The 13,641-nt window shown below is 45.0% G+C and overlaps 1 long non-coding RNA gene across 1 annotated transcript in view; it reads right to left on the bottom strand.

The window, feature by feature from the left end:
• The window catches only part of LOC137525805 (uncharacterized), a 113,477-nt gene extending 100,158 nt beyond the window's left edge, over nt 1-13,319 (bottom strand). The window contains exon 1 of the long non-coding RNA XR_011023018.1: nt 12,868-13,319. This is a non-coding gene — a long non-coding RNA (uncharacterized lncRNA). The remainder of the gene's footprint in view (nt 1-12,867) is intronic.
• Nucleotides 13,320-13,641: the final 322 nt, after the last annotated feature.

Here is a 13,641-nt window from a genome sequence, read left to right as displayed (position 1 = left end):
GCCGCTGCTCAGCGGCATCCCCCCAGCCCCTCCGATCGCCGCCGGCGATCGGCGATCAGGAGATCCCGTTCAAAGAACGGGATCTCCTGGAGGGCTTCCCCCGTCGCCATGGCGACGGGGCGGGATGACGTCACCGACGTCATCGACGTCGTGACGTCAAAGGGGATTCCTATCCACCCCATAGAGCTGCCTGGCACTGATTGGCCAGGAAGCGCACGGGGTCTGGGGGGGGGCGGCTGCGGCACGACGGATAGCGGCGGATCGGCGGGTAGTGGCGGCGATCGGGCACTGCACGCAGCTAGCAAAGTGCTAGCTGCGTGCAGCAAAAAAAAAATTATGCAAATCGGCCCAGCGGGGCCTGAGCGGTGCCTTCCGGCGGCATAGCCCGAGCTCAGCTCGGGCTTACCGCCAGGAAGGTTAAGCTCTGCGACTCTCAAAGTTGTGGAGAGGGCTGTTATCTGACTTTTATTATCTCAACTGTTCCTGAACTATTTACTTTTTCTCTGCCAGAGGAGAGATCATTAGTTCACAGACTGCTCTGAAAGAATCATTTTGAATGCTGAGTGTTGTGTAATCTGCACATATTATAGAATGATGCAATGTTAGAAAAAACACTATATACCTGAAAATAAAAATATGAGAATATTTTCTTTGCTGCTAATTTTCTAGTAATTATTCATAGTACACAACCAATTCACTATATCATATTTTTTTTTCCGCTTCAGTGTCTCTTTAAGGTGTAACTGTATTACTCATTCAATATTTACTGCAATGCATTTAAGTTCCCAAGTTATAATTCTTATCCTGATAAAGTGTCCCTTTAAATCGTTGTATTGTTGAAGGAGGATGCTGTATTTATTTCCTTTTGAACAATACCAGTTGCCTGGAAGTTCTTTTGATTCTCTGCCTCTAATACGTTTAGCCATAGACCCTGAACAAGTATGCTGACAAAAATCTGACATTAGAATTCAGATGTGAATGCCAGGTAAGTGGTATTGTATAAAGGAAAATATATATGGCAGACGCCATACACTTTAAGTTTCAGGTTCCTTTTAATTAGACTAGGGATAGGCTTAGTTCACACAGGCAGCTGTTAGCAGTGGATTCACTGCCTGCCATCCAGTCCCATGTGTGTGTAGTGTTTTTAGGTATGTAGACCGTAACCAATAGTCAATAACCAATAACTGTATGGTGATCAGCACCTATCAACCTCTAACCCAGACCGCATGGTAAGTGGACTGTATTCAGTTGCAGGTGATGCAGCTCAGTATTGGTCAATCCCTAGCTGACAGGCATCTAAATTGCCCTGCAACCAGGCAGTTCTATTGTCCATCTGAACTAGCCTTTCAAGAGGCACTAAATTGCTGTAGTGTCCTTATTTTGTCAGTTCCTATTCCACTTTAAAGGTGGCCATACATGGTACAATTTTTCATTTTTTTACGATTAGATAATTTAGTTTGATTATTCTGTTAGATCGAATATAAAGATTTTTCCAGCATGTCCGATCTGATTTTTCTCGAAAAAACGGGATAATTCTTTGAATTTCTTGATCGAATTTTTTTTTTTTTAACTTTCATTTGATTCGATCATTTAGATCAAATAAACGGGATAATCGAACGTTTTTATTGTACCATGTATGGCCACCATACAGTGGACCTGAACTCTTGCACAGAACAGAAAGAAAATAGAGAAATCCACCCTGTATGTATTTAGAGAGTTTAGCCTGTCTAATTTCACCTCATCTATGACTAAGCACAAATAGTTATTTGATTCCTCAGCTGTGTCAGCTGACTGCCACGGCAGAGAGTTAATTTGTAAACACAGGATGTTAACAGTATGTCTGCTTCTATGAAAGCAGGAGGTAGACAAATTTCAGATTTACTGCAGGATTTATATCAGCTGTAACAAATAAATGTTTTTCTTTAAAGGTAATTATGCTGCTGCTTATCTTTTAGAGCAGATAGTAAGTTCTGAGTTCTGGTCCGTTTTCAGGTACCTGTAGACATGATGATTTGGTCAGCTGAAATGTTTAGATAATAACAGATCTGTCTTTACTGAAAATCTGATCGGCCAAGGCAACAAAAGAGATTTGCGTAATCATGGCATAGCACACAGCTGTGAGTGTAGAAACTCCATTCCCAATGTAGAGTGGCCGTAGGTACATGTTTTCCTACCACCGTTTTGGACGATGGTCTGCCACAGTTTACACGCATCATGCACTGCCCTATGGAGAGGGGAGGAGGCGGAGTAACAGGAAGCTCCTAGCAATGCATACGGACAAAGCAATCATATGAAGAATCCTTCTGCATCAGCTAACTTGGTGAAGCCTGTGGAGGCACGAGTGATCATATCGGCTGACAGAAACGAAATTGCTGTATGCAATTAAAGTTGATCTAGATCAGATCTAAGGCTACCTCTAACCACTAAACTCAGACCAGGTATTCATTCCCAATTAACCAATAAATGGTGATGCATGATTGATTGTCCTTGTCCTAAGCCATTGTCCTTTATTGTCCTATGATGGCTGAATGTTAACAGTTATGCAAAGTATTTGAAGAGTTCTATATTGGGACATGCTGTAATGTGTCTGGCAATATTGTAATATTTTAAGGTAATAGTAGCATTTGGCTCATCTGGGATTAACTTTATAATCAAAGCACAGACATAAACATCCTCCTCTGCAGAAGCAATGACCTCTACAATAAAAAGGCATCCCAACAATAACATTATTATTTCCCAACAGCTGCTTTCAGGATGTGTTCTGATGAAAGGTCTGGATCCTTGGCTAAAATGGTTAAGCAGCAGACAGTTACACTGCACATACAGGAAGCACCACAGGATGCAGCAGTAAAAACAGTTCAACAGTGCCACCTAGAGGACAGCGGGGGAGGCTCACACTGGTGTTCAATGACAGAGTTTCCAGCAGAAGAAAGCGATAGAATAGAGTGCCATTGTGCGATCAGGCCAGTACCAGACTGGAAATATTAATTCATTTAGGACAGCATTGCTCTAACACCCTCAAAGTGAACCAGAGGTGAGTATGATATGAAGGCTGCCATATTTATTTCCTTCTAGATAATATCAGTTGCCTGGTAGCCCTGCGGGTCTATTTGGCTGCAGTAGTGTCTGAATCACACACCAGAAACAAGCATGCAGCTAATCTTGTCAGAAACATCTGATCTGCTGCATGCTTGGTCAGGGTCTATGGACAAGAGTATTAGAGACAGAGGATCAGCTGGACAGCCAGGCAACTAGTTAGGCCCCGTTCACACTTGCGTTTTGGCAAGTAAACGGACCGGATCCTGATCGGATCCTGACCTGATCCTGATCAGAACCGTACGGTTCCGATCAGGATCCGGTCCGTTTGTATCAGGCATGCATCAGGCTGCCATCCGGATCCGTGGGCAAAAAATAGTTAAATATAAATAAAAAAATGTTCGGGTCAGCAGAAGGTGCACCTGGTGCACATGTACAATCAGGTTCCTCCGCTGTAGGCCTCACCTCCACCTCCGACATTCTGCCAAACAGCTCCAGCATGTCTGTCACTGCTGCTCCACTCCAGACATGCTTGGCCCATGTGTCCCCATCCGAAATGGCCGCTTGGATACGCATAGGAAGTGGGGTAGAACGTCAGGTTTTTGTAGGCAGTGTGTTCTGTGCCTTCCGTTTCCCATTGGTTTCTGTGTTCCTGATGGTGCTGTCAGGCTCAGGTCAGGCTCCGGTCAGGATGCGTGGGCCGGAGATCCTGACACAAAAAATAGCGCATGTTGGAAAAGAGTCCGGAGTCCGGATCCGGTCCGGCTCCGTACTGTACGGAATGTACGTATGTGAACGTCCGCATAGCCTTTGCATTGCTATGCGGAACGTACGTTCCATTTGTACAGTATGCGGTCCGGATCAGATCCGGAAAATCCGGATAGCGAACGCTAATGTGAACCGGGCCTAAGGCTTAAAGGGAGCCTTAACTGAGAGGGATATGGATGTTTCCTTTTAAAAAATACCAGTTGCTTGTCAGTCCTGCTGATCTCTTTGGCTGCAGCAGTGGCTACATCACAGGGCTGGAACCCACAAGGGCGATTTTGAGAGCATTTTAGGAGCATTACAGAACGCTAGCGTTTTGCCAAAACGCTCAACTAATGTAATTGGATGGGGCAACTTCCACTGGAGTGTTTGTGATTCCTCAAATCGCAAACGCAGGACATGCAGCATTTTGGGAGCGTTAGTGCTTCAATGTAAAGTATATAAAGGCTGGTGTAATCGCTCATCAAAACCTGCAGGGAGCGATTTTGCTAGCGTTTTAAAGTTAACACACACTGTAACAAAATTAAAATTCATTGAAAGGACCAATCAGACTTTAAAACGCTAATCGCTAATCGCTACACAATCGCTGGCAAATTGATACACTTTGTAAAATCACTTCCTAAAACGCTCATGAAACCGCTAACAAACTGCTCATACAAAATGCTAGCGCTTGCGATTAGCGATAGCGTTTTGCAGTGGGTTCCAGGCCACACACCTGAAACAAGCATGCAGCTAATCCAGTCTGACGTCAGTCAGAGCACCTGATCCGCATGCATGTTAAAGGGGCTGTGGCTAAAAGTATTAGACACAGGATCAGCAGGAGAGTCAGGCAGCTGGTGTTATTTTAAAAGTAAAAATCCATATCCTTCTCAGTTTAGGTTCCCTTTAAAAGAAAATGCAGTACAGTATATATGTCAGCCTCTAAATCACTCTTACCTCTGGTTCACTTTAAGGACCAGAGCCTATTTTCATTGTGCCATTCAGTGATCTTCTTTAACCTCCTTGGCAGTTATCCCGAGCTAGGGTCGGGGCGGAAAACCGCAGCTAAGAGCGGTAATCCCGCCGGAGGCTGTATGCAGAGCAATGCACGCAGCTTGAGCGTTTCTACATACCTCTCAGGGATCCCGGCATCGGCTGGCATTTTTCTTTCTCTCCTCCGGGGCTCTTGCTGGTGAGATCGCCGGCTGTCGTCATGACAACAGCCGGCAATCTCACTTTAGAGTTGCAGTGCCACCCGGAGGATGGAGGCTTAACTGCAGCGCTGGAGCCAGGGAGGTGAGTGATTGCTGGGCTGCTGCAGATCTCCCTGGCAGCATCATTTTTTCCAGGTTTTAGGGTCTGAAAGGGTGCAAAAAAATGACACCGCTTTTAGACCCTAAAATACGGAAAGAATCAGATCGCCAAGGGGGTTAAAGAATATCTCCGCTTTCCTTAAGTGGTTCTTTAAGGAGAGCTGAGAATTTATAGTGCTTTTTATTCTGGATCAAATGTACATTTTATATGTATGAATTTTAAATTTTACAACTTTTTGGGTTAGTGGTCCTTTAAGAGTAAAATGATCCTTTGTACAGCATTCAAAGTATCTGAAGCAAAAAGAAATCTCTTTAATTAAACACGTCTCAGAGAGCTTATTGTTAAAAGCTTTCCTATACCTTTGCAAGATATTTGTCCTTTGAAATGAATGTTTTGTTACAGGAAGCAATACATTTCTCTTTAAGCTGCAGAATTTTACCCAAATAAAAAAAAAAAATGGAGGAGAATTTTAAGTACAGTATTTTTTACAAAAAGCTGTATACTGTTTGTATGGTTTTCAGCAGTTTTATTCAGGAAGAACGTTCTAGCAGCTGCAGATTTCAGGCAAGTGAATGTAAAGTCAGGGCAGTTTCTAGGCTAAATTGCACCCAGGACGAGGGTGTAAAAATTGCGCCCCCTTCCCCCCACCCCCGTGGATTCGGGAACCCTTACTCTTTAGGAACAGAAACACAGCCACAGGTCACAAGTAGATCTGCCTACTTTCTAGTGACCAGCCGCTCATCCAGGAGGAAGCAGGAAAACACCCAGGCGAGGAGAGCCCAGAAAGCCGACTCCTCCATGGGTGCAGCGCACTCGCAGCCTGCAGTACCGCTACAGGACATCAGGTGTCATCACGGGTGGTGACATGATGATGACTTGAAGTCTGACGCAGGCAGCCTAGGAGGAGTCAAGGAAGGTGATCGCGCTGGTAATCTTCTTTCTTCTTCTGTTTGGCTGCACCGCACGTCACCAGCTCCCTAGCGGTAATGTCCTTCTGCCTGCGCCCCCCTTCATCTACTTACTGGTCTGTGCCCAGTGCGGTCGCCCTGCCCGCACTGCCCAAGAAACGGCCCTGTGTAAAGTACACCTGAACTGAGAGGGATATGGAAGCTGCCATAATTATTTCCTTGCAAAGAAAACCAGTTGCTGGACAGTCTTGTTGATCCCTCTAGCATCAGTAGTGTTTGAATCACACATCTGAAACAAGAATGCAGCTAATCCAGTCAGATGTCAGTCAAGCATCTAATCTGCATGCAGCATGCTTGTTCAAAGTCTATGGCAAAAAGTATTAGAGGCAGAGGATCAGCAGAGCAGCCAGGCAACTGGTATTCTTTAGGCTTCTTTCCCACTAAGACGTTGCGTTGGATGACACGTTAAGGTCACATAACGTGCCCCTAACACAACGCCTGGTGGTGTTGGAGCAGGATGCAACCAAGAGCCGCGTTAAAAGCAGCTCTTGGTGTGCCTGCTCTGTTGGATGCGCTGCGGAGACCACGTGAGCGGAGCTCTCCGCATCACGTGGTCCCGCCAGCCAATCAGCGCCCGCTACTAGGAAGTAAACACTGCAAGTGCAGTGAATATAAAGTAGCCATGTGCCTGGCTACGTAGCGGCCTCTCCCTGTCTCCTCTCTGCCTACAAAATAAAAAAAACACCCATACTGAGCATGTGCAAACAGTCTAACGCGGCTTAAGCCACTAGAACGCACAGTATGCTGCACTTAAAACGAACGTGCAGCGTTACTGTGTAACGCAACGTGGTCACTGTGAACAGCCCATTGATCTTTCATTGCTAACGTGCGCCTGTAACGTCTCACTGTGAAAGCAGCCTAAAGGTCCCTTTTGCACTTACCATGTTTTAATGCATTGCCGCACTCTTCCCACTGCTGCTCATCGCAAGGGTAATGTAAGTCTATGGGAACTTACATACTATGGCTATGAAAGCTCTGCAGTGCATTGTCGCGTGATCCGTGCCGCCTACTGCATGAATTATACAGCAAGCAATGCAAGTCAATGGCAACGCGGTATGAAAACACGATCGCGGTTGTGGTTCAGCTTGCAAGCGCAGACTGATGAAAATTCAGTGGCGTACTTCCTGCCTAGCAGGAAGCACATCCTTGAGTGGGGGGCGGAGCTATGCATATTAACCTGTTGGTGTAGTCTGCTGCAAACTGCTTAACTGCCTGTACCTTTCTCTGTCTTTTTTGGATTGTGTCATTGCTGTAAGTGCATTTTTAATTGGAACAATAAAATTGGTGTTTTAGCTGGATGTGCACCACTACTCTTTCTTCTACTCAAGTTGTTACCTGCTGGATGGTGAGTTGCACTCCAAGGCTGGCGTTTATTATCCTGTGCATGGAAGCTTTCTCTACTGATTGACAAGTCTGCTGCAGGGTAATGTGCAAGGGGAAACGGTGTAGTGAGATTGCCTAGCGGAGGGGTCTCTTGCCACAGGACAATCGCAATGCTCCATGTGTGAAAGTAGACTAAAAGAAAATACATATGGCATCCTCCATACCCCTCTCAGTTCAGGTTCCCTTTAATGGCAATCAGTTACAAAGAGCCTGATGCCAAAGCAGCGGTACAATGTAACCTCTGAGTTGAGGTTGCTCTGGGATCTATTTGATGACACGGAGCAGGTTACTTCATAAGTGAACTAAACTCAGGTTCATCCTCAAGCTTTTTTGCCCATCTACATATACTGATTGTTTGGGTGAAACGCAATGCAATACTTCGGGACCGTGCATAGCTAAATGATCTACATGCTGCTTATGGACATTTAATCCTGACATGGCGTAGATGAAGCTACACCAGCCTTACATGCACCCATCATGATAGGTCACCTGCATTGCCATTAACACCTTTAAGGGGGCAGAGCAGCTCAGTACTGAGAGGTTAGTTCGGTTGGCATTATTGTGCCTCTGGGGCTTGCCCATACATCATAATTACGTTAATTGGGAGGCACGTTCACTAATTATTATCTGGAATAAATTGGAATTGTGGACGCACACCCAAAACTATAAATTGGTGCAATCGGTCTATCCTTCAATACACACATGGGAAATCTGCACAAATAGTATCCATAGACCAGCACGCTACACAATTGTACTCGGAAAAAGTGGTGTCTACCGTAATTTATTTATTTATTGTATTTATAAAGCGCCAACATGTTATGCAGTGCTGGACATTAATTTAGGTTACAGACAATATTTAGGGGTGACATACAGCAAAATGACAATACAGGAATACATGCAAACCAGATCACGCATCACGCAGTGTCTTTATTTAGAATTTCCTTATGGAAAATTCACAGTGGACCAGCCTTATTCAAGCAGCAAAAATGTCATTTATTAATTCCAACAATGATTTGAATGCTTCACAACAGCTCAGTAAAACAGCATTTTGTGGTAGAAGGAAAAATGCAGCAAAAAAGTTCGACATTATATAGTTACAAAGTCATATATAGTTACAAAGTCCATATGTCATAGACGGACGACAACAGACACGGGCCACAAGCTGTTTCGTGAAGATTCCTGCCCCTTATCATGACAACAATGTGGAGACATGTCGCATAATTTTGTTATTTGAGGTGCATGCTTAGTAATTGTTATTTGGGTGTCATGCGTGTCTAGTTATGTTATTTTGGATACATGCTGCCTAATGATGTTATTGGAAAGCATGGCTGTTAACTGTTATCTACGGGACATGCTGGTTAATTGCTATTTGAGTTATATGATATGCTACCTAATTTTGATATTTGGGGACATGGCTGCCTAATTATAATCTTAGAGTTCTAGAAGTATTTTTGGGGAACACAGCACATAAACTGTCTACTTTGTTACATTTTACAAGGTCTTGCTTTTTATTTGCGCAGGGCCATCCAAAACAGTGGCGTACCTACCATAGGGCTGCAGGTGCTCACAGCTCCGGGTGTAGCGATGGCTAGGGTTGCCGCTGTGGTGCTCAGTCACCGTGTTCTTCCACCCGGGACCTTTTTTCATCGTGTGGGCAACATTTGGGAAAATAGCAGCAGGCAGTGAAGGGGACTGTACTACTTTCTGCACTAGATGAAGCACCCCTCCCCCTTCCTTTCCCATGTGCAATTTGTCTCCTCGCTCTCTACACACAGCCTACAGTGAGTGAATGTGCAGAGCAGCAGGGTGAGTGGAGAAAATGATTGCTGTGCTGCAGCTGGGACATTAGCAGGGAGAGGTGGCCGGATGTTTTTAGGGCTTCACAAGTTGCCTGTCATTAGTAGCCATTTGCACTGGCTGCTGTATTACCAGAGTGCCCTGGACTATTGATTATTTATCCTGATTAGAGTAATCAATAATGCAGGGCAGTCTGCTGTTGCAGAAGCCAGTGATACAGGTGCTGACAGCCGATTTCTGTAGTGAGCAGAGAAGCAATCTCCAGGCAATTTAGATTAGCTTGATTGCAGGTAATCTTATCTCTTTTCCCAGCTCCCCCTCCCACCCTGTTGTCTTCCCCCATGACCTTTCCTCTTTTCAGATTTTAGTAGCTTCTTTTAACAGGATGTCCCTGCTAACCAGCACTGGTGATGTCTGCAGTCCTAGTGAGAGGTCTTCTGCCATTTCTCCTCTCCCACCAGGCTCTTTGTCTAGTGCCTCTACTTCTTTATCCCCCTCTCCCTCCTCTAATGCATCCCCCTCTTTCATATGTCCCTCTTTTCTGGCTGTCTTTAGAGAAGCTCACAATCTAATCATAACATTGTCATAGTCTAATGTCCTACCATATTATCATTGTGTATTTATATAGCACTGACATCTTCTTTGGCCGTGTATAGAGTAAAAAGTTTCATAGCGGTTAGCTCCGTCCATATCCTGATGACTCCTTTCCCCCCAAAATCCCTCAATATTTGCAGTGACACTCTCAACGCCCCAACCAGTCAACCCTCCCATCAAAAAAAACATTTTTTATTTTTTATTTTATTTTTTTTGGGTCTGTAAATAATCAGCACCGGTTGTCAAATTCCCTGGGTACGCCACTGATCCAAAATTGTCTTGTGGGAGACACTAATTTCTAGCATGCACACAGCAGAACCAAGAACCTGAGCCAATCCATCGCAAATCAGTTGCCACTAGCCACATAGGAAGCCCCTTATTTGCATTGCAAATACAGTTGTGATTCAAGGCAAGTGCATTGATAAATGTTCCCCTAAAACTGCTAATTTTCCTCTATCAATTATTTTTCAATGGGAAATGAAGTGATGTTTGCATTGTTTTTGCCAGCTCTGAAAACTGATGTTCTTGCCTCACCTGATCAGTTTACCTTATATACAATGGATCTGATAACAATGTGGATTATTTCACTGTGTGTGAGTAACTATAGATTTGAGACCAGCGGCAGCAGGGGAGGACTGGGACCTTTTGGCCTGGGGGGAAACACAACCTAGAGGCCCTTTCCCGGCAGTCCTAGCCCAAAGCCATATATTTTTTGTGAGCAAACGTATTAAGTGTAAAGCAGCACAGCATTACATGCAAATACATACTGTAGATTATCTACATAGAGCACCTTTAAGATAGTGAGATACAGTGAAACAAAATGTGCAGCTGAAAAATCTGCAGCATCTGAGTTACGTTATCCTGTCAATAGGCCCCATAAAGCTTGACTCCTCATCCCAGATCGTCCTCCATCTGTACTGTTTCTCCCCACGAAGGAAGAAATTAAAATTATATGGGCTGAGGGGAGAGCGTGGTTAACAAACTATAAGTGAGTAAATATCAAGGGTGCCCTATCTGTTATTACCACTCAGTAGCTGAAGGAATCACTGTAGTCGTATGAACACATTGTCCCGCTGCCAGTGGCATAGCTAAGGAGCTGTGGGCCCCGATGCAAGTTTGACAATGGGGCCCCCCAAGCACTCTATACATAACAACTGATACGGCGCACCAAAACCTGCCAATGGCAACTACAGTGTCAGAGGTGCAAGAAGGGGATGGGGAACAGCTTGTTAATGATTACCACTATTCAAAGTATCTATAGAGGGGATTATTATGAGCAAAGGATCAATAGAGAGCTAAAACTGTAGTTGAGGGAATGCCCTTTGGGACCCCTCTGGCCCAAGGGCCCCGATGCGGTCGCAACCTCTGCAACCCCTATTGCTACGCCCCTGCCCGCTGCTGCAGAAACCTCTTCCCAAGAAACAGGGCTGTTACTAGCCTTTTTGTCACCCCAGGCAAGGAACCTGTGTTACCTCCCCCCTTCCAAAAAAAAAAGCAAAACAAAAATCACACACTATAGAACCCAACCATATGATATAAACCACATGCCATGCAGTACATGCGGCCACCATGCAAAAAAAAAATCAGCAGCTACAGTATTACGTTGCCTACAAAATAAGTTCCGACATGATGGCCTCACAGAACAATTTCAGGTATAATGTCCTTCACATTGCAGGATCAGATTATCAAGCAAGACCGTCTTCATTTCAGAATACCTTTTCACAAACATTATGGGATATGCAAATATGTTACCGCCTGTTAAGGTGCGTAGACACGCACTACTTCTGCCAACGATGGTTCCCCCAGACCGTCCTGTTGGGCGCAAGTTCTGCCGACAGTAGCACGTGCGTAAGCGCTGTCGGCAGACTGATAAGGCCGTTTCTGAACGATCCTCTGAGCAGATCGTTCAGAAACAGCCTTATCAGTCTGCCGACAGTGTGTACACACGTGCTACTGTCGGCAGAACTTCCACCCAGCGGGAGGGTCTGGGGGACCCGTCGTTGGCGGAAGTAGTGCGTGTCTACGCACCTTTAGGAAAGGTAGGTAGGATTAGATTGTGAGCTCCTGTGAGGACAGTCAGTGACATAACTATGTACTCTGTAATGTGCTGCAGAAGATGTCAGTGCTATATAAATACATAATAATAATATGGTAGGACATTAGACTATGACTATGGTAGGATTAGATTTTGAGCTCCTCTGAGGACAGTCAGAGACATGACTATGTACTCTATAATGTGCTGCAGAAGATGTCAGTGCTATATAAATACATAATAATAATATGGTAGGACATTAGACTATGACTAGGGTAGGATTAGAGTGTGAGCTCCTCTGAGGACAGTCAGTGACATGACTATGTACTCTGTAATGTGCTGCAGAAGATGTCAGGGCTATATAAATACATAATAATAATATGGTAGGACATTAGACTATGACTAGGGTAGGATTAGAGTGTGAGCTCCTCTGAGGACAGTCAGTGACATGACTATGTACTCTGTAATGTGCTGCAGAAGATGTCAGTGGTATATAAATACATAATAATAATATGGTAGGACATTAGACTATGACTATGGTAGGATTAGATTGTGAGCTCCTATGAGAACAGTGTCATGATTATGTACTCTGTAATGTGCTGTGGAAGATGCCAGGGGTGGGTGGATGCGTGTGTATAATAGAGATTTTGTGGGAGAGAGGGACAGATATATGAAAATTAGACAAGAGGGACAGGAATGTGGGAAAGAGAAATGGAGTACGTAAAAAAGATGGGGGGCATGGTGAGGGAGACAGAAGAAGACAGAGAGCATGAGGAAAAGAGAAACAGTTACAGCAGAGATCACACAGGACTGCAGCCATCTCTGTCCCATTCGGGAAGGACATGCTGATGAAACAAGCCATAACATTTGGGAGAGAGGAGATAGCAGGGGAGGAGGGGGGCCTGGGAAGAAGAGACACACACTTGGACAAAACAAAAGATAAGGGAGGTCAGAAAGTCAGGCTGGCAATCAATCTAATCTCCCGAGTTTGCAACTTACACTGTCCTGTCACCGCTGCCTTCTATATGTGTTTTAGAGATGCTCCCCGCTGCTCTCTCTTCATTCACCTCTGAATTCACTGATGACACACTTTAAAATCGCCGCTAAGACAGGGGGCGGGGCGCCACATCTAGCAGTAGCAGGAGAAGAGCAGTGATGTGTATTGCCTGCAGTACTCGTCACACTGGCCGCTCAGCTGATCTTCTCTCGGGCCAGCCGCTGGTGAGACTAATCACTGCAGCCTATCTACTGAACAGGGCGCAGGAGGGGACCTTTTTTAAAGAGGAAATAAGTCGTCCCTTTCCTCTTTTGCCAGACATCCAGCCAGCGGCCCAAAACACAGAGGCAGGAGGCGGCCCGGGGGGAAACTGCCCCCCATCCCCCCAGGCCAGTCCGCCTATGAGCGGCAGTGAGACAAGGCAGGACAGAAGTGGCCGGGGAGGAATCTGTCATTAACAGCTGCTGTGTAAATCACAGCCTATTTCCTATTTGGCAGCTGGGAGAGCTGGAAAAGCCAATCATGAGGAGAAACCGTGAGCTTTGCAGAGGAGGAGAAGAAGGAGGTGCTGGCTGGGATGGAGATGATGAAACAAGTCTGGGGATTCTGGGATACTGTCTGTCACACGCACGCTGCATGAAGAGAACACAATGCATGGATCTACTGACTGCTATTACCATACCATCACTACTATTACTATTATTATAATAACAATACTCACAAATTATGTCTACAATAATGATAACTAATTATTTTTACCTTTTCATAGGTTAAAT

The sequence above is a fragment of the Hyperolius riggenbachi genome, chromosome 7, assembly GCF_040937935.1.
Source record: "Hyperolius riggenbachi isolate aHypRig1 chromosome 7, aHypRig1.pri, whole genome shotgun sequence".
Lineage (NCBI taxonomy): Eukaryota > Metazoa > Chordata > Amphibia > Anura > Hyperoliidae > Hyperolius > Hyperolius riggenbachi.
This window is presented reverse-complemented; position numbering and strand designations above follow the sequence as displayed.